At 44.7% G+C, this 27,268-nt stretch overlaps 2 pseudogenes; both read right to left on the bottom strand.

Annotated features, from left to right (window-relative positions):
* Window positions 1-1,162: 1,162 nt before the first annotated feature.
* Window positions 1,163-17,127, bottom strand: LOC101593901 (annotated as a pseudogene).
* Window positions 17,128-24,626: 7,499 nt separating this feature from the next.
* Window positions 24,627-25,339, bottom strand: LOC101593611 (annotated as a pseudogene).
* Between the last annotated feature and the right edge of the window lie 1,929 nt (window positions 25,340-27,268).

Here is a 27,268-nt window from a genome sequence, read left to right as displayed (position 1 = left end):
GCTGGAGAGATTTCTCAGTGGTTAAGGCACTTGCCTACAAAGCCTAACGACCTGAATTTGATTCCCCAGTACCCACGTAAAGCCAGATACATAGTGACAAATGCATCTGGAGTTTATTTGCAGCTGTTGGAGGCTCTGTCACTCCCAATCTCTCTCTCTTTCTCTCTCTCTCTCTCTCTTTCTTTCTCTCTCCTCCTCTCTGCTTGAAAATAAATAAATAAAAGTATTTTTTAAAGTTAGATTTGGGGCCTGGACAGATGGCTTAGTGGTTAAGGTGCTTGCCTGCAAAGCCAAAGGACCCAGGTTCGACTCCCCAGGACCTATGTAAGCCAGATGCACAAGGGTGCATCTCGAGTTCGTTTGCAGTGGCTGGAGGCCCTGGTGTGCCCATTCTCTCTCTCTCTCAAATAAGTAAAATAAAATAAAATAATTTTTAAAAAGTTAGACTTGGGGAATGGAGAAATGGCTTAGTGGTTAAGACACTTGCCTACAAAGCCAAAGGACCCAGGTTTGACTTCTCAGGACCCACATTAGCCAGATGCACAAGGGGGCGCACGCATCTGAAGTTCATCTGCAGTGGCTGGAGGCCCTGGCATGCCCATTCTCTCTCTCTCTCTCCTTCCCTACCTATTTCTGTATCTCTCTCTCAAATAAATAAATAAATATTTTTTTTAAAAAAAGTAAGACTTTTTTTAATAGTTGATAAGATATTGGTGGAATTTACTAACCAAATGGGAATGTTCAATATTCATTCAGACAACTCAGTAATTATTTATAGCCTGTGACTCATGGAAAGCTAGAGAAAGTCAGAAGTTCTTTTCTTTTTTTTTTTTAAGACACATTTATTCAGCCTCATGATCAGACTACTACATTTAGCAATCAACAGCATGGATGAAAAATAAAAAGTCTACCTTAAAACCCTTTGTTGGAATGCTTTACACTTTCCACAGAACAAAAACGAAAATAAGCTGCTATACAATTAACCACAAATACAGTCCTTGAGGTTTTTTGCCCATACACATGTCTAGAACATGTCTTCTTTGTAGGAGCTAGGCCCTGCCACCACCGGGCTTGGCTGAGTTCACAGATCTGTTGTAACCTGTAGCTTCCCTGTCCCATCTCTGGCTCTCCTCTCCTGCTAAGCTTTGGTGCCTGGCAGTAATTAAAGTCTTCTGCCATTGCCACAGCTACTGTTGCTGCTGGAACTGCCACAGCCACCTTGGTTTCGTGGTTTGGCAAAGTATTGGCCTCCCCCCGCCGTAAGGGCCAGAGCTTCTGCCTCCAAAATTCCCTCCCTTCATGGGTCCAAAATTGGAAGATTGATTGTTGTCGTTGCCAAAATCACTGTGGCTTCCACCACCTCCAAAATCGCTTCCATCATTACCACATCCATTACAGCCATCCCCACTGCCACCATATCCTCCTCTGCCTCCGCGGCTGCCACCAAGGCCACCACAACCACTGAAGTTCCCTCCATGACCAAAATTATCATTTCCACCAAAACCACCTCCACTCCACTGAAGTTTCCAGAGCCACTTCAACCTCTCTGGCTGGATGAAGTGCCAACCATCTCTTGCTTTGTCAGGGCTTTCCTGACTTCATAGTTGTGGCCATTCACAGTATGTCATTGCTGTATGACAGTCTTTTTTTTTTTTTGTTTTTTCGAGGTAGGGTCTCACTCTAGCCCAGGCTGACCTGGAATTCACTATGGAGTCTCAGGGTGGCCTCGAACTCACGGTCATCCTCCTACCTCTGCCTCCTGAGTGCTGGGATTAAAGCATGCGCCACCACGCCCGGCTTCTGCATGACAATCTTATCAACAGAGTCCTGATCATCAAAGGTCCCCAAAGAAAAGCCCCTTTTCTTCCCTCTGCCTCTGTCTGTCATCATTTCTATTGCTCCGATTTTTCCATACTGTTAACATAATCTTGTAGGTGATGCTCTTGGGTGTCTTCTTTAATGCCTTCAACAATGACCGTTTTCACAGCGAAGTGGGCCCCTGGTCGGTGAGAATCTTCTCTTGCCACAGCCTTCTTTGGTTCCACCACTCTCCCATCCACCTTGCGTGGCCTTGCATTCACGGCTGTGTCCACGTCCTCCACGGTGGCCTAGGTCACAAACCCAAAGCCCCTGGAGCGCTTGGTGTTTGGATCTCGTATGACCACACGGTGGGTGAGTGTTTCCCGTTGCTCAGACTCTCACCTGTCGTTTCGAAGCTCAGCCCTCCAATGAAGAGCTTCCGCAGTTGTTCGGGCTCCTTAGAGAGACTCGGACTTGGACGTGAAATAGGTGAGAAGAGAAGCTTCAGCGATGTCTCCTCGGCCGTGTGCACAGGCAGAAAGGCCACAACTTTTAAGCTTAAGCTCAGTCTCCTGATTGTCTGGAGAAAGGGCCTGGGTCCTGGAGAAGAAAATGACTGGTTCTAGGTTTTATAGCAAATTAGAAGTAGAAACTATTGCAGAAATCTAGATTTAAAGAAGTGTGTGTGTGTGTGTGTGTGTGTGTGTGTGTGTGTGTGTGTGTGTAAAAGCAGGAAGGGAATATGTTAGGTGGGAGAAGGTGACCAATGGGAAGATTGGGTGGGTACAAGAGAGGGGAATGCAAAAATGAAAATGTCATAGTGACTGAAACCCCTCATTTTGGACACTAACTGGAAGAAAGGAGCAGAAACCAGCTTTCCTAAGTCTTTACTAATAGACCCGAAAAGGAAGGAAGAAAGGAAGCAAGGAATCAAAGAAGGAAACAGACTCTTGAAGAATCCCACTCAATGAAACCAACTTAATGAAATAAAGAGGTCAATACAAGATATGAGTAAGGAAATAGGAATACTGAAGGAAACCCAACCAGAAATACTAGAAATGAAAACCAGAGTGAGCCAAATAGAAAACGGTAGAAAGTCTCATCAGGAGAATGGACCAAGGAGAGGACAGAATATCTAAACTAGAAGACCAGGTGGCAGTCCAACAAAGACAAAGACATGAGCAGGAAGGCATGCGTGGGAATGTCAAGGCATTCGGGACACTAGGAAGAGATCAAACATAAGAACTCAGGACATAGTAGTGCCCCGGCAAGCAGGGAGTTAAACAAGGACCCGAGGGGAAATTAACCTGGATGGGAGACAAGAGACATAAAGAAGGAGACCAAGTCTATATTCTGATCAAGGTCTCAGATTTATTCAGGCAAGCACAAGCTTATATACAGAAAATAAAACTTTCCAGACAGTGCCTACGTGCCTAAAGTCTGTTCTACAAATGCGTCTGTGTCTGAAGACTGTTTGCCAAGGCCATACGATAAGGCCTCTGTGCCCGGAGATCCAAAAACAGCTTCAGTTCTCATGGTCAAAGAGCAGCTACAGCTCCCGACATAGTAGAAGGAAAAGAATTTCACTCCAAGGGCATAGCAGGTATTTTCAACAAAATTATAGAAGAAAATCTCCCCCAACTGCAGACACAGGAAGATTTTAGAACACCAATTTGACAAAATCAGGAAAGAACCTCTCCTCACCATATTATAATTAAACTACAAAACACACAAACCAGCAAACATATACTGAAAGCAGTTAGAGAGAAAATCCAAGTCACATACAAAGGCTCCCAATTTTATCAAACAAACACTATTAGAATCAAGGTCACAGATACCAATCACAGTTGTCATGGGTGACTTCAATACCCCACTCTTGTCAATTGACAGGTTATCCCAGCAAAAAATAAACAGACAAGCATCTGGATTAAACAAGGTCTTTGAGCCAATGGACCTAACAGAAATTTACTGGACATTTCACCCAAATGCTGCAGAATACACGTTCTTTTCAGCAGCACATGGAACATTCTCTAAAATAGACCATATATTAGGACACAAAGCAAATCTTAACAAATATAGGAAAATTGAAATAATTCCTTGCACTCTATCTGATCACAATGGGATCAAACTACAAATCAATAGCAAGAAAAGCTATATAGAGCATACACAAAATCATGGAAACTAAACCAAACACTACTAAATGATGAATGGGCCAATGAAGAAATCAAGAAGGTCATAAAAAAATTCACAGAGTCAAATGATCATGAGAACACAACATACCAAAACCTTTGGGACACAATGAAGGAAATCCTAAGAGGGAAATTTATAGATTAAAGTGCATATATTAAGAAATTAGAAAGGTTGCAAGTAAACAATCTAATGTTTCACCTTAAGGCCTTGGAAAAAGTAGAACAAGGCAGACCAAAAATCAGTAGGTGGGAAGAAAATCATAAAGATTAGGGCAGAAATTAATGAAATAGAAACAAAAAAACCCCAATACAAACAATGAAACATAAAGTTGGTTCTTTGAAAGAATAAACAAGATTAATAAACCCTTAGCAAATCTGACCAAAAGAAAGAGAGAAGAGACACATATTAATAAACTTAGAGATGAAAAAGTCACCATTGCAATAGACACCACAGAAATTCAGGAAATCATAAGGGCATACTTTGAGAACATATACTCCACTAAGTTTGAAAATATGAAAGACATGGATGATTTCCTTGATTTATATGAACTACCAAAATTAAATCAAGATGAGATTAACCACTTAAATAGATCTATAACAAGTACAGAGATCCAAGCAGTTATTAAAAAAAAAAAAATCTCTGAACTAAAACAAATCCAGGCCCAGATGGATTCACCAGTAAATTTTATGAGTCCTTCATGCATGCATCTGGAAGACCTTCACAGAAAAACTAACACCGTGCTTTGCACATTTTTCATAAAATAGAACCTTCATACATGCATCTCTCTGTGCATCTGACTTTATGTGAGTACTGGGGAATCAAACCTGGGTCATTAGGCTTTGCAGGCAAGTGCATTAACCACTGAGTCATTTCTCTAGCCCAAGCAATATTCTTTATATCCTGATGCACAAAGGAAATTCAACATAAAGATCACTACTTACATTTGGTACCTGTATGTCAATTAATCTAATAAAGGGCTTTTAATGTGCATTAGTTAGAGGTATTATGGTTATCAGAAAGAAATTGCGGGGGGGGGGGGCTGGAGAGATGGCTTAGTGGTTCAGGAGCTTGCCTGCAAAGCCAAAGGACCTAGGCTCAATTCCCCAAGACCCACATAAGCCAGATGCACAAGGGGGCAAACACATCTGGAGTTCATTTGCTGCAGCCAAGGGCCCTGGTGTGCCCATTCTCTCTCTCTCTCAAATAAATAAATAAAATATTAAAAAGGAAAATTTTTGTTACCTGTGGCTATTTTAAATGTAATATTATGACTACAAAGTACATGAATATTTCTGTTCTTATTAATAAACATGTACTAATTATTTGTTAAAGATTTAAGTAATTATAAGAAGCATTTAGAAACTATCTAAAAATTGTGACCTTTGAATTGAATCAGTAAGGCAATTTTTATTTTATTTATTTATTTATTTTAACTTTTATTTGTTAGAAAGAGAGAGAGAGAGAGAGAGAGAGAGAGAGAGAAAGAGAGAGAGAGAGAAAGAATAGGCATGCCAGGGCCTGCAAACAAACTCATGCACCGCCCTGGGCATCTGGCATATGTGGATCCTGGGGAATCAAACCTGGGTCCTTTGGCTTTGCAGGCAACTGCCTTAACCGCTAAGCCATCTCTCCAGCCCAGTAAGACAATTGAAAGAAAGGAAGAAAGGAAGGAAGGAAGGGAGGGAGGGAGGGAGGGAGGGAGGGAGAGAAGGAGGGAGGGAGGGAGGGAGAGAGGAAGGAAAGAAAAGAAAAGAAAAGAAAAGAAAAGAAAAGAAAAGAAAAGAAAAGAAAAGAAAAGAAAAGAAAAGAAAAAAGAAAAGAAGAAACAAAAAACAGCATTGGCCAGGCATGGTGGCGCAAGCCTTTAATCCCAGCACTTGGGAGGCAGAGGTAGGATTATATCTGTGAGTTCGAGGCCAGCCGGGAACTACAGTGTGAGTTGCAGGTCAGCCTGGGCTAGAGTGAGACCCTACCTCAAAAATATACAAAAACACCACAGAACTGAAGTTTGGAATTTTTTTTTTGTTGTTGTTGTTGTTCACCCTTAACATCTCTAGCTACTCTTGGTACTGAGAGCCCGGAGGTGGGGCAAGCCGCAAAGTCATCACCCCGCCTTGGCTCAGAGCAACCAAGTGTGGATCACCCTCGGCCATCCTCAGACAGTAAAATAACAGGGGGAGAAAACATCACTGCTGCGACAGCAACAAGCCAAGCGGGCTAGGATCCCCCTCTGAGCCCCCTGGGGGCGGCACAAGGAGAACCGGGCCCAGAGCCTAGGTCACCCCGCCCAAGCAAGTGGACAGACAGCCTCCCCCACACTCCCCGCTGAACCAAAGCTCTGAACGCAAGGGGTCAAGCTGGAGAAGCCCAACGCCAAACAAACGAGGCAAGACCTCGAGTCAACAGATCTCCACGGAGAATGCACAGTCTTTCGGGCTGGAGAGATGGCTCAGAGGTTGAGGCGCTTGCCTGTGAAAACTAAGGACCCAGGTTCTATTCCCCAGTGCGCAAGGCGGCGCACCCGTCCCGAGTTTGTTTGTTTGCAGTGGCTGGAGGCCCTGGCACAGCCATTCTCTCTCTCTCTCTCTCTCCCCCTCTCTTTCTCAAATAAATGAATAAAATATTAAAAACAACAACAAAGAATTGCATAGCCTCTTAATGGAAGCCTCCAGGGAAAGCACAGAGGATACTTCAGACTGGACTGGTTCCTGGCATCACTGTCATCTTCTTTGCCAGAGATTCCCAAAGCCCCCAGGTATTTGCTTCTCTTTCTTCATTTTATAATGTTATTATTTTTTTTAATTTTTTTTAAATTTATTTATTTGAGAGCGACAGACACAGGGAGAAAGACAGGTAGAGGGAAAGAGAGAGAATGGGTGCGCCAGGGCTTCCAGCCTCTGCAAACGAACTCCAGACGCGTGCGCCCCCTTGTGCATCTGGCTAACGTGGGACCTGGGGAACCGAGCCTCGAACCGGGGTCCTTAGGCTTCACAGGCAAGCGCTTAACCGCCAAGCCATCTCTCCAGCCCTATTATTATTTTTTTATTGACCAGTTCCATGATTGTAAACAATAACCCATGGTAATGCCCCCCCCCACTTTCCCCTTTGAAACTCCATTCTCCATCATATCCCCTCCCCCTCTCAGTCAGTCTCTCTTTTATTCTGATGTCATGATCTTTTCTTCCTATTATGATGGTCTTGTGTAGGTAGTGTCAGGTACTATGAGGTCATGGATATCCAGGCCATTTTGTGTCTGGAGGAGCACGTTGTAAGGAGTCCTACCCTTCCTTTGGCTCTTACATTCTTTCCACCACCTCTTCCGCATTAGACCCTGAGCCTTGGAAGGTGTGATCGAGATATTGCAGTGCTGAGCACTCCTCTGTCACTTCTCAGCACCATGGTGTTGTCTGAGTGCTTTTCTAATTGAGTAAGGGCAGCATACTAGGCCATGGAGGCCCTAAACCAGGGTTGTTTTGGAAATTTGATCTCTGAGGGATTCGACTAACTGCTCTCCCAATACAAAGAGGGGCACAGGGCTGGAGAGATGGCTTAGCGGTTAAGGTGCATACCTGCGAAGCCAAAGGACCCAGGGTTGATTCTCCAGGTCCCACGTAAGCCAGATGCACAAGATGGCACATGAATCTGAAGTTCGTTTGCAGTGGCTAGAGGCCCTGGCGTGCCCATTCTCTCTCTCTCTCTGTCCATCTCTAATAAATACAGAAAAATAAAATAAAATAGGGGCACAGACCCTCTGATTTTGGGCCCCAGTGTCTCATATTTGGCATTGTAAGGCCTGCACCTGGTCCCTCTCTCCTGTCCCGCTGATGTTGGGACAAAACTGCACACACCTGTGGCTGTCAGTCAGTGCCCACATTTACTGACCATCATGGTGGCCAGTGGCCACGTTTATTGGCCATCGTGGTGGAGGCCACGTGGATTGATCTTTGTGCAACCAGATGAAACTCATACAGCCTGTCCCCTCAGCTGATAAAATGTACCATCCCAGGGGCATACTGGCCCCACCAACATTTCAGTCGCTGCCAAGTCTTCCCAGATGCAAAGAAAATAAAAGTCACCTTTAATTCCAACTAGAACTACTGCAGTGATCGTATTAGGTAGACTCTGTCTTTTTTTTTTTAATATTTTTTTAAATTATTTATTTATTTATTTGAGAGCGACAGACACAGAGAGAAAGACAGATAGAGGGAGAGAGAGAGAAAGAGCGCGCCAGGGCTTCCAGCCTCCGCAAACGAACTCCAGACGCGTGCGCCCCCTTGTGCATCTGGCTAACATGGGACCTGGGGAACCGAGCCTCGGGGGTCCTTAGGCTTCACAGGCAAGCGCTTAACCGCTAAGCCAGCTCTCCAGCCCGGCTCTGTCTTTAAGATGTAAGTTTTCTAGGAACAGACATACCTTTGGAAGCATAGATTTGAGATTAAGGATTCCTTAGTGCTATGGAGAAAATAATCATACCAACAATTCTTTTTTGTTTGTTTGTTTGTTTGTTTGTTAAGCTAGAGTCTCACTCTAGCCCAGGCTGACCTTGAATTCACCATGTAGTCTCAGAGTGGCCTTGAACTCACAGCGATCCTCCTATCTCTGCCTCCTGAGTTCTGGGATTAAAGGCATGCACCACCATGTCCGGCCCAAGAATTCAATTTTAAACTGGCAAATGATAAATATGACCATTCTCTCTTTAATCTGATTATGTTCTTGGAGATTCTGTTATGCCATTTAAGTCATTTCCTTGTCCTCTGGCCAGACTGTGTCTTTTAATTTTATGCTAATCATTTGTCTTTATGTGTCTATGTAAAAACTATTTAACAAAATCTGTGGCCATCAACTGCTCATAAATTGCCCATGAAACATTCTAGCGCCCCAAATTGACTGATAGGAGAAACTTCCAAATTTATGTTACAAAGCCAGCATTGCCCTGATACCAAAGCGAAACAAAAACACTATGAGACAAGAAAAATCTCAGGCCGATATTCTTGATGAACATAGATGCTAAAAATGTCTCAACTAGCAAATTTACTGGTCAAGTGGGATTTACCAGTAGGACAGAGATGGCTCAAAATATACATACATACATGTGTGTGTGTGTGTGTGTGTGTGTGTGTGTGTGTGTGTGAAATATCACACTCACAGAATAAAAGACAAAAAACACGATCATTTCAGTAGTTGAAACAAAAAAGGCTTCAGCCTGTCCTGCCACCTCCTTTCCACTGATGGCCTCTGAGTGTGGGCAGCAGAGGCTTGTGACAATGGCCCTGAGGGGAAGTTTCTACCTCCCATTCCTCTTTTTCCTCCCTCCTCCCAAGGCTCAGAGCTGATAATAAAGTATGCTTAATGAACCCACATACCGGTCACAGAGCCTCTATCTCAGTCCCAACTCCTGATGAAAGGCTTTTCCCTCTAAATTTGGACAGAAGCAACAATGCTCACTCTTGCCACTTTGATTCAGTTCTGTTCGGAAAGTTCTAGCCAGGGCAACTAAGCAAGAGAGGAGAATGAAAGGTCTCCAAATTAGAAAGAAGTAATTAAGTCAATGTTTGTAGGCAGCAGCATCATCTATAGAAAACCCACCAGAAAAGCTATAAGAAATAAGTAGACTTTTGACTTTGCTCCCTGACCCTTGTCAGCCTCATCTTCTATTTCTACTCAGCCTGGGCTGCACTACCTTCCTTCCAGACAATTTTTAAAACTCTACCTGTTCCTCTAATCTCCTTCGTTTTTGTTTTTCAAAGTAGGGATTCACTGTAGCCCAGGCTGACCTGGAATTCACTATATAGTCATAGGGTGGCCTCGAACTCATGGTAATCCTTCTACCCCTGCCTCCCGAGTGTTGAGATTAAAGGCATGTGCCACCACGCCAGGCTTTCTTCACCATAATTTGATGGGAGTTTTTCATCCTTCCCAAGCCTTATTTTCCCAGCTTTAAAAAGGTATATGGGCTGGGCGTGGTGGTGCACGCCTTTAATCCCAGCACTCGGGAGGCAGAGGTAGGAGGGTCGCTGTGAGTTCAAGGCCACCCTGAGACTACAGAGTTAATTCCAGGTCAGCCTGGACCAGAGAGAGACCCTACCTCGAAAAACCAAAAAAAAAAAAAAAAGGTATATGGGGGCTGGAGAGATGGCTTAGTGGTTAAGGCACAAAACCAAAGGACCCAGGTTTGATTCTCCAGTACCCACATAAAGCCAGATGCACAAGGTGGCACATGCATCTGGAGTTCATTTGCAATGGCTAGAGGCCCTGACATGCCCATTCTCTCTCTCTCTCTCTCTCTCTCTCTCTCGTAAATTAATTAATTCAATTAACTTAAAATTAAAACATTCAAAAGGATATATGACTATGCTACATTTTTTCCCTTTTTCTTTTTAGAGAGAGAGATTGAGAGAAAGAGAGAGACAGAGGGAGAGAGAAAGAAGCCATCAATCAAACTCCAGACGCTTGCATCCCGGAGTGGGCATGTGCGACCTGGCGCTTGCCTCGCCTTTTTGTGTCTGGCTAAGGTGGGATCTGGAGAGTGGAACATGGGTCCCTTAGGCTTCACAGGCAAGCGCTTTAGCCAATAAGCCATCTCTCCAGCCCTATGCTACAGTTTTGATGTGATGAATAAAGAGGTCACATGTCAATCACCCAGGCACAGCAACTGGTAAGTAGGATGCAATCCCTCCCTCTCTCCCCTATCCTTTGCTCTCTCTCCCTCCTCCGACTCTTCCTCCTCTCCTTTAAGACTTGTTAAATCTGGCGCTCTACTTATTTCACATATGATTCCTCATTCCGGAGGAACTATACCTTAAGTAATTCTTTAAGTGTCTCCTCTCCCCACCTTGCAGATCACTGTGCTTTGGGCCCAGTAGGGCAGGAGCTCAGTGTGTAGAGATTGAACAGTTCCCCGTGTACAGTGAACAGAAGAGCAGAATGGAGGGCGAACCTGCAGTCTGAGGTCTGCATGACCATCACAAGAGGACCATTTCCTGTGGACGCTTCACACCTTGCTTGAAAGCTATCTCCCCTGCCTGTGCACAGAGATGGAAATAAAAAGCAAGTAGAGGGTAGGAGGCAGAGGGAGCAGTCCTTTATTTCTTTTCACTCAAGTTCAATAAATAACAAGTATTTTGAGAACCCCCCCCCCCCCCCGTTTCTTAAAGTGTCTTACAATTTAATTGGACGCCTTTGGTAATGCACACTGATACTACAATCAAGCCTTTGGTAATGCACACTGTGACTACAATAAGGACATTTTTTTCCCCCCTAAAGTGAAGCACTGTGTATGAATGAATGTCACACACTGAAGGAATCTGTCTTTTCTTTAAATCTCTTTACTGTGGAGCAATTCTCAAACATAAGTCAAGCATTCCTCATACCCCACCCTCACCCAGGGCCACTGGAGGAGATTTGAAAATTACTCATGGTGTTGAGGGATAATCAACATGCTGTTTAAATTTTTCTACATGGGCCTTAACAAAACAATGACCCTCCCCCGCCCCAGTTTGAAGAACAAAGGGACTGTAGGGGGAGCCTAGGGTGGAGGAGTTAAATCAACCTCTGGTTTAAAGAGTTCAAGCACATCAGCTTAAACCGTGGCGGTGTGTTCAGGATCGCCTGCCCCTGATGGTCTGTGAATAATGGCTTAATAGGCCTCAGGGGAGCTATGACCAGTTGGAGCTAATGATCCCTTATTTTAATAATCTCAGTTAGTAAGAAGGATCCCCTTTAATATTCCAAGCTGAAAACATTTCTCCTGGAGGAAATGGGCAGACAAGCATAGCGGCCTGGGTATAACAAGGAGGGTTTTGAGTAAAATATTCATACTGATATGGAATATGATATGCCCTCTCAAACCCTCAGAGCGTTGGTAACAAAGGTGCTGTTGACTTCAAAAGTCATATGAGGGGCTGGAGAGATGGCTTAGTGATTAAGGCACTTGCCTGCAAAGCTTAAGGACCCATGTTTGACTCTCCAGGTCCCACATAAGCCAGACATGCAAAGTGATGCAAATGCACAAAGCAGCTCATGCCCACAGGGGGCATACGCATCTAGAGTTCAACTGCAGTGCCTGCAGGCCCGGTGCCCCAATTCTTTCTCTCTCTCATAAAAAAAAAAAAGAAGGAAAAATAAAAAAAAAAGAGATGTATGGTCTACCCTATCCAAATACCTTCCTAAAACAAGACTCATCAAAATCTTTGGACTTTGGAACATGATGAAGGTGGCAGAATTAAGTAAGAGCGACAACATGCTGGAGTTAGGCCTTCTCGTGTTTTATGGCATGGCTAACTTGTGCCCACATGCACACACAGACTCTACAGGCTGTAAAGTGAATCTGCAGGACAGGCAGTCCCTTAGGTCTGGCTGACATGACACATTGATGAATTCTGGTCTAGTTCAAAAGTGTCTGGGGCTGCAGTGATGACTAAGGAAGGCACTTTACTGCAGAGCCTAATGTCCCGAGCTTGCTTCCCCAGGACCCACACTAAGCCAGATGCACAAAATGGTACATTGCATCTGGAGTGCGTTTTGCACTGGCTGGAGGCCCTGGCGTGCCCATTCTCCACGAACCACACCCCCCCCCCCCCGCACATAAAAAAGGTCTTATTCCAGTTTTACGACTCACCTCTATGTGCTTTGCCATTTTCCTTGAAACAACAGGCTGTACGAAGTGTGTCCTTTTTTGAGGCCTTTATTCACTATCTTTCTCAAGTACTGACTACAGGTTCATTTGATGTACAGATTTAACAATTTTTTTAAATTTTTTTTATTTAAGAAAGAGAGTGAATAGGGGTGCCAGGGCCTCTAGCCACCACAAACAAACACTAGACGTATATGCCCCCTTGTATATCTGGCTTATGTGTGTACTGGGGGACTGAACCTGGGGCTTCCCAGGCAAGTGCCTTCCTTAACTGCTAAACCATTTCTCCAGGCTCCTGTACAGATTTTAAAATGCATATATGCACGGCGCCCTCTCAAAGTCCAACTCTTCCACTTGGGATTTTGAGCCTATCCCCTTTTGCCTTTCTTTCCTTTTTTAAAAAATTAATTTATTTATTGTTTATTTATGAGAGAGACAGAGAGAAAGAGGCAGACACAGAGTGAATATGGGCACACCAGGGCTTCCTGCACCAGCTTAGTGCATCTGGCTTTACATGGGTACCGGGGAATCGAACTTCATTGTTAGGCTTTGCAGGCAAAGCGCCTTAACCACTGAGCCATTTCTCCAGCACCCCCCCCCCCACCTTTCTTAAGCATAAGGCTTCAGCAATTTCCCTCAGCCGCCTCCTTGCTTGTCTGCCCTTGTGGGCTCTCATCAGCCTCCACACATGCTGGCGTTTCTCTCATCTCAAGTGAAAAGTCTTCCTTTCTCCCCAGTTATTTTTGTAGCTATATCCTATTTCTCATTTACTCTATTTATTTAATTTATTTTGGTTTTTCAAGGTAGGGTCTCACTCTAGCCCAGACTGACCTGAAATTCTTACTTCTGCCTCCTGATGCTGGGATTAAAGGACTTACTCTTAAAAAAAAAAAAAAAAAAAAAAAAAAACTTCATTTTTTCAAGGTAGGCTCTTGCTCTTGGTCTAGCCCAGACTGACCTGGAATTCACTATGTACTCTCAAGGTGGCTTTGAACTCATGGCAATCCTCCTACCTCTGCCTCCCGAGTGTTGGGATTAAAGGTGTGCGCCACCACGCCAGGCCTTAAAAAACATTTTTTTGGTGCTGGAGAGATGGCTCAGGCGTTAAGGCACTTGCAGGCAAAGCCTGACAGGCAAGTTCAATTCCCCAGTACCCGCGTAAAGCCAGATGCACAAAGTGGCACATGCGTCTGTAGTTTGTTTGTAGCAACAAGAAGCCCTGGAAAGCCCATGCTCTCTCTCTCTTTCTCCCTATGTATCTTTCTGTGCTTGCGAATAAATAAATATTAAACAGAACTTTTAATTGACAATTTCCATAAATATAAATAATATCCCATGATCATAATCCAGTAGCACCACTCTTCATTTCCCCTCTCAAGTCTCCCCTCCATCGAAATCCCTCTTCTTTTTACTCATTTAAAAAAAATTAGTTTTTATTTATTTTCAAGTAGAGAGAGGGAGAGAGAGAGGGACAGGGAGAATGGGTGCATCAGGGCCTCCAGCCACTGCAAATAAGTCCAGACGCATGTGCCTCTTTGTGCATCTGGCTTTGTGTGGGTCCTGGGAAACCGGAGCCCAGGTCATTAGGCTTTGCAGGAAAGTGCCTTACATGCTGAGCCATCTCTCCAGAGTCCCTCTTCTACTCTTTATAGCCAAACTACTTGTAAGAGTCATTAGAGCTAGAGAGATGGCTTAGCGGTTAAGCGCTTGCCTGTGAAGCCTAGGGACCCCGGTTCGCGGCTCGGTTCCCCAGGTCCCACGTTAGCCAGATGCACAAGGGGGCGCACGCGTCTGGAGTTCGTTTGCAGAGGCTGGAAGCCCTGGCGCGCCCATTCTCTCTCTCTCCCTCTATCTGCCTTTCTCTCTATGTCTGTCTCTCTCAAATAAATAAATAAAAATTAAAAAAAAAAAAAAAGAGTCGTTGCTTCCAATTCTGTTCTCACGTGATGTTGTAAATTCACTCTGTGCGGGCTATTCATCCCCACGGGCGGGCGCACTGAACTGCCTCCCTGGAGGTCAGGGGCACTCACGGCCATCTCTCCAAACTGCTGTGACTGCTCTCCCTGCTTTCTCCCCGTGCAGTGTCCTTACTGTCCCCCAGTCCACTGAGCACGTGCTCCTCAGAACTTTGCCCTAGATATTCTCTTTGCACGGAATGCCCTTTCCCTGCATAGCTGCATGTTTAGCTCCCATATCCCTTTTAAAATCTCTGACCAATGTCACTTTCTTTTTTTTTTTTTTTTTTTTTTTGGTTTTTCAAGGTAGGGTCTCACTCTAGCCCAGGCTGACCTGGAATTCACTGTGTAGTCTCAGGGTGGCCTCGAACTCACAACGATCCACCTACCTCTGCCTCCCAAGTGCTGGTATTAAAGCCACCATGCCTGGCTAATGTCACTTTTAAAAATATATATATATTATTTATTTTATTATATTATTTTATTTGAGAGAGTCATATATATATATATATATATATATATATATACACACACATATACATATACACACACATACATACATACATATACACACACCTACATACATACATACATACATACATACATACATACATACATATATATGGAGAGAGAGAGAGAATGGGCACGCTAGGGCCTCTAGCCTCTGCAAATGAACTCCAGATGCGTGCACCACCTTGTGCATCTGGCATATGTGGGTCCTGGGGAATTGAACCTGCGTCCTTAGGCTTTGTAGGCAAGTGCCTTAACCACTAAGCATCTCTCCAGTCCCAGCGTCACTTTTTCACCTTCAGCTGCCCACCTTGCTATCACTCCTTGGCAAAATACCTCTAACTTAGTATCTTCAAGCGACAGATGTTTATTCTTTCCTTGTGCCTGGAGGTGCGGAAAAGGGTTGAGTCTCGTGGTTCTGGCTCGAGCTCACCCATCAGGTTACAATAGTCGTGGGCACTGGAGAATCTGCTCTCAAGATGGTTTATTCAACATGGCTGCTGCCAAGAGACTGAGGGTGCTTCCTGGTCCTCTCCTGGGGATAGTCAAGTATGCTGCAAGGTCCTGTGTAAGCTAGTCTTTTTTTTTTCTTTTTTAATCTTGAATTCTTTTTTTCCCCCTCAAATTTATTAACATCTCCCATGATTATAAAAAATATCCCATGGTAATACCCTCCTTTCCCCCACTTACCCTTTTGAAATTCCATTCTCCATCACATCCCCTCCCCATCTCAATCAGTCTGTCTTTTATTTTGATGTCATCATCTTTTCCTCCTATTATGATGGTCTTGTGTAGGCAGTGTCAGGCACCGTGAGGTCATGGATACCCAGGCCATTTTATGTCTGGAGGGAGCACATTGTAAGGAGTCCTACCCTTCCTTTGGCTCTTACATTCTTTCCGCCACCTCTTCCGCATTAGACCCTGAGCCTTGGAAGGTGTGATCGAGATATTACTCAGTACTCCAGTCACTTCTTCCCAGCACCATGATACCCTCTGAGTCGTCCCAAGGTCACTGCCATCTGAAAAGAGAAGATTCTCTACCCAAAGTGTGAATAGCGTTAATATAACTGCGCAAGCTAGTCTTGAAAGCCACACACCCTCTCTTCTGCAGTACCCATAGTCTCATAGGTCAGCACCTGTAGTGCGAGAGGAAAAACGATAAGGATCTTTGAGGGACATATAGTTGCTTCCTTTTTGTTCCCCCTTTAGGACTTACCACTTCAAACATACCATATCATTTCCTTACTGATGACTTTTTTTTTAGGTCCCCACGCTACTGTGACTTTAATTGCTCTGCTAAGTGTTCTATCTTTGGCGGCCAGCGCGCTGGCATACAAGTATACTCAAATATTTACCCAGTGCATTATTGAACAGAGAGCTCGACCTGGTTGTCATTCTGAAGCAGTTTGCCCTCTTGAATGACAAGGAGTTGCAGGTCCATTCAGCTCTTTATACATCCCTGGGCGACCAGTGACCTTGCTCGGGTCTTCCCCACCCGGTCTATTTAGCTTGCTTTGCTGGAGTGAAGAGGTTCCTGGCGGAGATCTGATCAAAGCACGGGTCACCCTTCGTTGGGAAGCACACACACGAAGCACACGCACGCTAGGTGATGATGATTTTTCTTTACCCAGTTGATGAGTGTGTCCTGACCCGGTCAACCCTCCAGCTGAGAAGGGAACAGCAGTAGTAGGAGGAAGAAAATGCTGAAGTTGGAGCAGGGCACAAGGACCAAGGCCACGCGAAGGACCTTCTCCTGTGACCCGAGAGAGGAACGCATGACATCCGGGTGGTCCTGTCGCTGTCGCCAAGGGTCAGAAATTAATGCGAAGGGAAGCAGCACCTGTCCCCTCGCTGCTGGGTCTCGGGAATGGACACGCTGGTGCCCGGGGAGACAGGAATCCCAGCTGAGGGTGTGGCACACGGGTTGGCAACAGCTGTGGGGGCAAGGACAGGGCCTGGCTGCTTCTCTTCCACAATGAGCTCCTCAACTGCGCTTTTGGCATCATTTGGCTTTTCCTCACAGCCTTGCTTTTTGACCATTCCTTTTTGTTCTCAGGGTATCCCCTCAACCACGGTTTGTTTTCTCTACATAGCGAATTCCAGGTCAGCCTGGGCTAGAGTGAGACCCCACCTTAAAACAAATAAATAAATAACAGAGGAATTAGCCCAATTAGTCAAAAACCAATGAGAAGTTTTTTTAAAAAAAAAAAACATGAAAGGAATATGACAAAAATGCGCGACACAATGAAAATGCCTGAAGTTTGGATAATGAAATAGAACGACAGGCCAGTGTCATAGAAAATATTTTCAATAAAATTATAAAAGAAAAACTTTCAAATCTGGGAAATAGGTACCCATCCAGATTCAAGAGGCATTCAGAACACCAAATAGACAGGACCAGAAAAGAAACTCCCCATGACATATTACAGTGAAAACATTAAGTCCATACATAGAACAAAGAGAGGCTACTGAACTGTAAGAGGAAAACATAAAGGCATATAGAAAGATCGGCCCATCAGAGTAACAGCTGCTTGTTTCAGTGGAACCTCTGAAAGCCAAGGGGTTTGGAAAGATATATTTCAAGTTTTGAAACACCACAGAAAATTGATCCTAGGAAGTGGGGCCATTTCTGTGATAAATCTAACCATATGTTCTGTCTTTTTGGAACTGGCCCACAAGAGAAATGTTGAAGGACTTGGAACGTTGGACTTACATAGAAAAGACTTACATTACTGTAGCAGGAGCTTAATTGGCCATTCTGCTTGGGGCTTGAAAGACCAGAAGCCCAAGGGAAATGTGGACAACAGAGGCTTGGCTCCTGTGGTTCCAGAGAGGAACAAGGATTCTATTGGGAATTGGGCTGGAGGTGGCTCATGTGATGTTCTGTTAAAGAATCAGGCTGCTCCTGTGTCCATGTCCTGAGAACTCAAGTGAAAATGAGTTTTAAAAGGAATGGAGGGCTGGAGACATGGCTTAGCAGCTAAGGTGCTTGCCTGTGAAGCATAAGGACCCATGTTTGACTCCCCAGATCCCACATAAGCCAGATGCAAAAGGTGACGCATGCACAAGGTCACACATGCACACAAGCTGGCATGTGCATTTAGGGTTCAATTGTAGTGGCTGGAGGCCCTGGTGTGCCAATTCTCTCTCACACGCACTCACTTTTGCTCTCTTGCATAAGAACAAAACAGGCCAGTTTATTGGGCTTGTCTCAAAGAGAAAAAAAAGATAATGGACTAATGCGCTTGATGGAGGAAATCTCAAGACAGAAAAACATTGAGACTATGATAAGGTTTCTCTTTGCTATCCTGATCCAGATCTACGATGATAGAGAGGAAACACAGAGCAGAAAGATAGGAAAAGGCTGAAGTTAGGTGTGGAAAAGACAGGTAAACAAGTTTGAAGTCTCAGGCACTGAAACTGTAGCTGGTTTTGGCTACTTATTAAAGAGATGACCAGCAATAAAGATCAGCTGGCTGTTGTGCACTGAAACAACTGGAACCATGCCCTGAGGGTAGGGCCCAGCCCATTGAAGGACCAAGCTAGTAAGAAGGCAAAAATATACATATACATATACCTACATACATATACACACACACACACACACACACACACACATATGATATACATACACACACACACATATATATGATATACATACACACACGTATATGTATATGTATATGTATATGTATATGTATATGTATATGTATATGTATATGTATATGTATATGTATATGTAAATGTTTTTTTTGGTTTTTCGAGGCAGGATCTCACTCTAGCCCAGGTTGACCTGGAGCTCACTATGTAGTCTCAGGGTGGCCTCGAACTCATGGCGATCCTCTTACCTCTGCCTCCCCAGTGCTGGGATTAAGGACGTGCACCACCACACACAGTAGAAGACAAATTCTTTTGAAGACAAGGCCTAAAGGAAGAATGCTGAAGAAGGTCTCTGTCTCCCATAGTCAGCACATGGAAGCTGCTAGAGCTGTGTTTCCTGAGCATGGACTTCCTCCCGATCTGGCAACAGAACGTGGCAGCATTGCCCACGTGGCATGGGCATCGGGAGAATGAAAGATAGAGGAGGTCATAGAAGAGTGCACCATGCTTCCAGATTGATGCCGTGGCTGAGCAACGCAAAGCAAGGCCAGAGTTCTTGCAAGGAGGCCCAGTGAGGCCACAGTGTGACGCTGACCTCCATGTGCCAGGACCGTGGGACATTTGTAAGAAAAGCTATGGGCTTGGACATCTGCGGTCCATGAGACAGGCTCCGGGCAGCACACCGGGACAGATGGAGCTATGCAAACCTTTTGGAGCCCCAAGGATTTCATCATGAGTTCCAGATACTGGACAGGGAGCAGGATTTGATATTTGCCCTGCTGGATTTTGGTCTTTGTCAGAAAACGAAAAGAGACAGACAGGAATATCTACACCAGAGGAATTAGACTTTAATGGAGGAAAGTCTTAGTCATAGAGGGACACTTCACATCTCAGCAGCAGAGATTCTGGAAACGGAGGTGTCCACCCAGCATAGGGCCAGGAAGGTTTTCTGTCCAAGGATTAGCAAGTGTGAAGACAGAGAACTTCTTTAAGCTCCCGTGGGGTTTTTAAGGTATCAGGGGCTGTCTCCTGGCAGACTTCTTGGTGTATTCACTAGGAGTATGTTGAATTTCTAATGTGCTAACTCCGTTAGCCTTGGTTTGACCCAATCTCTCCTTGATTTGTCCCCATTCGTCCCTTTTGGAACAAGAATATTAATTCAGTGCCTTTCTATCTTGGAGGTATGTAACTTGTGATTTGATTTTACAGAGCTCACAATTGGGAGACTGCTTTGAGTCTCAGATAAGACTTTGGACTTCTGAACAATGTTGGAGCTATTAAAGACTATGGGTACTTATTTATTTGAGAGAGTAAGAAAGAGAGGCAGATAGAGGGAGAATGGGTGCGCTAGGACCTATAGGCACTGCAAATGAACTCCAGATGCATGTGCCACCTTGTGCATCTGGATTACGTGGGTCCTGGGGAATCAAACCTGAGCTCTTTGGCTTCACAGGCAAGTGCCTTAACCACTAAACCATCTTTCCAGCCCTAATCCTAGTTTTTAAGGAAGTCCATCTCTGGTATATCTTAAGACATGAATTATTCAATTTCAGATTTTTGTTTTGTTTTGTTTTTTGGTTTTTCAAGGTAGGGTCTTGCTCTAGCCCAGGCTAACCTGGAATTCACTCTGTAGTCTCAGGGTGGCCTTGAACTCTCAGAGATCCTCCTACCTCTGCCTCCCCACTGCTGGGATTAAAGGTGTGCACCACCATGACCAGCTAGCATTTCAGATTTTTAAAAATTATTTTTGGTTTTTTTGGAGGTAGGGTCTCACTCTAGCTCTGGCTGACCTGGAATTCACTCTGTAGTCTCAGGGTGGCCTTGAACTCACAGTGATCTACCTTCCTCTGCTTCTCAGTGCTGGGATTAAAGCCGTGGGCCATCATACCCATTCAAACTTCAGACTTTTCAAGACTACAGAGTAAATAATCACACCAACAGAAATGCTAGTACTCCAGCACTTTAAAACAGAATGGCCCCGGGTGTAATGGTGCACGTCTTTAATCCCAGCACTTGGGAGGCAGAGGTAGGAGGATCGCTGTGAGTTCAAGGCCACCCTGAGACTACACAGTGAAATCCAGGTCAGCCTGGACTAGAGTGAGACTCTACCTCGAATAACCAAAACAAAACAAAACAAAACAAAATTTAAAAGAGTGAAGGTTGGGGAGATGGTTCAGTAGTTAAAGGTGTCTTCTTGCAAAGCCTGGCATCCTGGGTTTGATTCTCCAGTGCACATGTAAAGCCACATGCACAAAGTGGTGCAGTGGTGCATGCATCCGGAGTTTGTTTGCAGGGGCAGCAGGCCCTGGCATGCTCATACTCACTCGTTTTCTCTTCTCTCTCCATCCTCTATCTTTCTCTGCTTGCAAATAAATAAGTATAAGTATAAAAACAGCACAGGACACCTGAGTAGTGAAGCACTGAAACTGTCAGTCACTCTTTTTTTTTTCCTTAAAATTTTATTTATTTATTTATTTATTTGAGAGAGAGAGAGAGAAAAAAAAAATGGGTGCACCAGGACCTCCAGCCACTGCAAACAAACTCCAGACGTATGTGCCCTCTTGTGCATCTGTCTCACGTGGCTCCAGGGGAATTGAACTAAGGTCCTCAGGCTGTGCAGGCAAACGCCTTAACCACAAAGCCATCTCTCCAGCGCATTGTCAGTTACTCTTCTGTGGGAAAAGGGGAACCAATAAAGATGTTCAAACAAGGACATAACAACGATATATAGACATAGGCTGGAGAGAAGGGGAGAGAGTTATAGTGTACTTAGCCCTCTGTGCAAAGGTCAGCAACTTCAGCATGAACCACTGACAATGTGCATGGCAAGTGATTCATTGGGGGAGAAAGATGAGCGGAAGAAATGTGAAGAAGACATCTATTGTTTCTCCATCCATCCATCGGTCTGAAGCTCCTTTAACATACTGTCTGCACCCCATAGCGCACAAGCTGTGGGTGGACTGACGTCCCTTCAATGCCAGGGGCAGATGGAAGAGGTTCAGGAATGAAGCACATGTCCCAAATCTGGTGACTGAGTCTGAAGTTCAGGATTCTGCTCGCTCGTGTGGAGGGAAAAGCTCTGCTGCCTAGTTAGACTGAGGGGCCAAGAAAGCAAAACTGCCAGAGCCCCTGTGTGATGGGGGGCGGGGGAAGCTCTGAGAAAGTCATTGCAGGGGCAATGAAGCTGGAGGTTATCAAAGAAATCAGTCAGTATTATATGGGTTTATATCCAGCTAAGCCTAAAAGCAGTTCTTTTGAACTTCTCAAGTGCATGGATTAGTCAATTCCTTAAAAATTTTTTTTATTTATCTATTTTAAAAAAGAGAAAGAGGCAGAGAGAGAGAGAGAGAGAGAAAGAGAGAGAGAGAGAGAGAGAGAGAGAGAGAGAGAGAGAGAGAGAGACAATGAGCACACCAGGGCCTCGAGCCACTGCAAGTGAACTTCAGACGTATGCACCACCTTGTGCATCTGGCTTATGTGGGTCCTAGGGAATCGAACCTGGGTCCTAAGACTTCACAGGCAAATGCCTTAACTGCTAAGCTATCTCTCTAGCCCCATTTCTTTTTTTTTTTTTTGAGTGGCTCACACTTAAAAAAAATTATTTATTATTTTTTTATTAAAAACTTCTATGATTGTAAACAATATGCCATGGTAATGCCCTACCTCCCCCCACTTTCCCTTTGGAAACTCCATTCTCCATCATATCCCTCCCCTTCTCAATCAGTCTCTCCTTTATTTTGATGTCATGATCTTTTCTCCTATTATGATGGTCTTGTGTAGGTAGTGTCAGGTACTGTGAGGTCATGGATATCCAGGCCATTTTGTGTCTGGAGGAGCACATTGTAAGGAGTCCTACCCTTCCTTTGGCTCTTATATTCTTTCTGCCACGTCTTCCACATTAGACCCTGAGCCTTGGAAGGTGTGATAGAGATATTGCAGTGCTAAGCACTCCTCTGACACTTCTTGCCAGCACCATGATGCCTTCTGAGTCATCACAAGGTCTTTGCCATCTGAAAAGAGACGATTCTCTACCGAAAGTGAGAGTAGTATTAACATATGTGTATGAACATCAAGAGAAGTGCCTACTGGGCAGTTTGATGAGCATAGTATATACATTTAGTCAGACAGCAGCAGAAGTTACACCCCTAGGGCTCATGACTATGTCTGTTCTAGGTTTTCAGTATCAGGAGTGTGTTCCCTCCCATGGAGCAGGCCTGAAGTCTAATTAGAGGGCAGTTGGTTTCCACCATGACAGATGTGACACTATTGCACCCGTTGGCTCATTTGGCCTGGCTGGCAAAATATAAGGTTTGCAGTGTCCACTGCTGAGTATCTTCACTGGTGATCTCTCTCTCCCCCATTGAACTGTGCAGAATGGCTTCTTCCAGCTTTCTGTCAGCCCCAGTTCATTTTTAAAATTTTTTTTCCAGGGCTGGAGAGGTGGCTTAGCAGTTAAGCTCTTGCCTGTGAAGCTGAAGGACCCCAGTTTGAGGCTTGATTCCCCAGGACCCACGTTAGTCAGATGCACAAGGGGGCACATGCGTCTGGAGTTCATCTGCGGTGACTGGAGGCCCTGGCATGCCCATTATATCTCTCCTCCGCCCCTTTCTCTGTCAAAATAAATAAATAAAAATAAATAAAGAAAATGATTTCAAAATACAATCTCTGGGTGAGACAGAATCTCCTTCATAATGACACCTAATCAGAGGTACTAAGTCAGTTAATGGATAAGGAAAAGAACTATGAAAACTTTGAGTATCTGGGATGGGGATGATGCATGATCACTTTAACACTGTACTTTTTTTTTTTTTTTTTTTTTCGTTTTTTTAGGGTAGGGTCTCACTCCAGCCCAGACTGACATGGAATTCACTATGTAGTCTCAGGGTGGCCTCGAACTCACGGCGATCCTCCTACCTCTGCCTCACAAGTGCTAGGATTAAAGGCGTGTGCCACCATGCCCCACTTACCACTGTGCTTTTAATAGTGATTCATTTTCCTTTTGGGAGTTCACTTAGACTGCTGAGCCTCATGACAAAAGAAGCCATGAAGGACGTTCCAGTTTAACATGAGGAAGTTCCAAAGGAAGTGTCGGGACCCTGGCGCTACTGCGCTGTAGACAAAGACTCAAGTAAGGCTAAGGAGACCCAGTGTCCTCCACCCTCTGAAGAGGTGACCTAAGGAATGGGACTTCTGTGGAACTTGCTAGCTACCACGATGTCCCAATAAGGACTCCTGTCAGCAGCTAGGCACCTGAAGAAAGCCACAGCTGGTGTCACAAACAAAGCACTGAATGCTGTGTACAAATAGAAGCAGGATTGGTTTTGCCACCTGTAAATCGCCTTCAAAATGCCAAGTCTTCCAGCTGTGGCTCACTCTTTCTTTCCTTCCTTCCTTCCTTCCTTCCTTCCTTCCTTCCTTCCTTTCTTTCTTTCTTTCTTTCTTTCTTTCTTTCTTTCTTTCTTTCTTTCTTTCTTTCTCTTTCTCTCTTTCCTTCCTTCCTTCCCTCCCTCTCTCCTTTCTTTTTTTTTTTAACATTTTTTGTTTATTTTTATCTATTTATTTGAGAGTGACAGAGAAAAAAAGAGGCAGGAGAGAGAGAGAGAGAGAGACAGAGAGAGAGAGAGAGAGAGAATGGGCATGCCAGGGCCTCCAGCCACTGCAAACTAACTCCAGACGTGTGCACCCCCTTGTGCATCTGGCCAACATGGGTCCTGGGGAATCGAGCCTTGAACCCAGGTCCTTGGGCTTCACAGGTAAGCACTTAACCACTAAGCCATCTCTCTAGCTCTTCTTTTTAATTTTTTTTGTTTATTTTCATTTATTTATTTGAGAGTAACAGACAGAGAGAGAAAGTGGCAGAGAGGGGGGGGAATGGTCTTTCTTGTTGTGGCTCTTTTCTAACATAAGAATCTACACTTGTACACAGGACACAGAATGGCCTACTGATGGACCTTTCCAACGTACTCTCTGGAAGCCACCGCACTTGGCTTGCTGATAGGGGACTCTGGTGTCCAGTTTGCTGGGCAGACTTCTCTGTGGGTCTCTACAAACTAGATTGCCCTCACCAAGCAGAGGGTCTCTTCCGCACTGAGGCCTACTGGGAGGTCATTGACACTGAAGGACTTAATGACTCCATTGGGGTCAGTTATGAAGAGACCCCGTCAGTGCAAGGCCAGCCCCTTCCAACAGCACACTACAGTCCCGAAATACTGACTTAGTTACATCCGACATGAGTATTATGTCCATGTGGCCCAAACCCCACTTTTCCTCTGTGTATTGATGGCTAAAGTGGGAATCCACAGTCACCGTGACCAGTTCACAGCTCATGTCAAGGAATTTACCGGTTTGTCACTGAAAGCAACACACAAAGGTGGAATCCAAAGGACAGAACAGCCCCAAGCATTTCCCCTTAAGGTTATCAAGGCTCGTGTCTTTGAGCTCACCACCGACAACAGCTGTAGCCTTCAAATAGGGCACAGTGCTGGGGACAGCAGGAGCATGTTATGCAAACTTGGTGCTGAAGGCAAATTTTCCTTGGGCAGAGCCCAGACCATGGCGTGTTTGTCAAGCATGTTCTTCGAGGAGCAACGCAGAGGAAGAAATGCTCTTGAAAATGGTGCTCAGGTGGTGAGCGGCCGAGGCCCAGGGCCATTCCTTTCTTCTCTTGGCTTCCTCCATATGTATAGCTTCTTACTGTTAATTTTAATTTATTAGAGATATAAAGAGAGAGAGAGAATGGGTGTGCCAGGGCCTCTGGTCACTGCAAATGAGTTCCAGGCACATGTGCCACCTTGTACATCTGGCTTATGTGGATCGTGGAGAATCGAACCTGGATCTTTAGCCTTCACAGGCAAGTTCCTTAATCTCTAAGCATCTCTCTTGCTCTTTGTTGTTGGTTTTTTGAGGTAGGGTTTCACTCTAGCCCAGGCTGACCTGGAATTCATATGTAGTCTCAGGGTGGCCTTGAAATCACAGTGAGCCACCTACCTCTGCCTCCAAAGTGCTGGGATTAAAGGCATGTATCACCACACCCAGAGGTCTTTCTTTTTCTGCCCTTTCCTTAAATAGTGGAATCCTCAGAGGCATACCTCAAGTCCCTTTTTTTTTTCTCTTCCCATGCTACCACTCACTCTAAGAATCTTATCCACTCCACGTACAAAAAATATCCTAGGTCACATTTACTCTAAGCCCCAGCCCACATCATTAACCGTATACAAAGAATTCCTATTTGGATGCTTCACAAGCACACCAGCTCCATAAATTAATTTACTAACTTCTGCTTAACCTCATTCCCAGTGAGTGGAATTATCCGAGTGACCCAAACCAGGAGTTTAGGAGACATTCCTGACTCTTTGTCCCTATAGACTTCGCTTGTCTTGCTCCCTTACAACCATTGTTACTATGAAGGGTAAGATTATAGTTAAAATTAAGTTGAAAATTAAGCTGCTGGCTTCCAAACACCAAGGCAAAAGTTGAGAGAACATAGTCTTCATATTTCTTTTTATTTAAATAAATATCTTATTTATTTATTTATTTATTTGAGAGAGAGAGAGAGAGAGAGAGAGAGGGAAAGGGCAAGCCAGGGCCTCTAGCCACTGCAAATGAACTCCAGACACATGCATCACTTTGTGCATCTGGCTTATGAGAGTACCAGGGAATTGAACCTGGGTCCTTAGGCTTTGTTGACACTAACCACTAAGCCATCTCTCCAGCCCCATATTTCTGAATATGTTTGTTCTAGTACAAATATTCTGTTCTAAGCCAGATTTCTCGGGAGGAGATTTATGTAGGAAGCAGTAATGACATAATGGACGATGCCCCTACAATATTCCTATGATGTAGCCTGTCATTTCACTCAACGGCACTTAGAATGGGTCAGCCACTGTGCTCACCACGAGAAATGAGACAGCGGATATGAATTTTTGGTTTTCCGAGGTAGGGACTCACTCTGGCCCAGGCTGACCTGGAATTCACTATGGAGTTTCAGGGTGGCCTCAAACTCATGGCAATCCTCCTACCTCTGCCTCCTGAGTGCTGCTGGGATTAAAGGCGTGCACCACCACACCCAGGAAACAGTGGATATGTTTTTGTTAAAAAAAAAAAAAAGGCCTTATGATTGCAATGGAGCTTTGCATAATATTAAATGCACCTCTCAGGACAATTTGTCGGAGGGGAGCTCTGCGTCTTAACCCATCTCCGCTCAAGCGGTAACCCCAGAGTCAAAAGCATGGTTTCTCCACGTTCCTCCCCCTCCGTGGTCTGTCCCCAGAGCATGATTTCAGAGACAGCTTGCCTTCCTTTCAAGCTTCAGCTCACCACACTAGCATAAGGTACACTCAAAATATTTATAGGCGTCCCTAAGGCTTATCTCCTATGTGCTGACAAAACAGTGCTTTCAGCTTTACAGGGAACCGGTCATTTTCCCCAACCTCACTTACATGGCTTCCTACGGAGATCTGCTACTAACACGTCCCGCCCCTCCTCACCCCTCTGCCCGCCGGCCCTGATGGCGGGAGCTGCTTGCTCACCCAGGCAAAGCTGTTGCTCCAGCTGCCTGCCTCCTTAGTGCCAACGCTGCCAG

Source organism: Jaculus jaculus, chromosome 19 (genome assembly GCF_020740685.1).
Source record: "Jaculus jaculus isolate mJacJac1 chromosome 19, mJacJac1.mat.Y.cur, whole genome shotgun sequence".
NCBI classification, from domain to species: domain Eukaryota; kingdom Metazoa; phylum Chordata; class Mammalia; order Rodentia; family Dipodidae; genus Jaculus; species Jaculus jaculus.
This window is presented reverse-complemented; position numbering and strand designations above follow the sequence as displayed.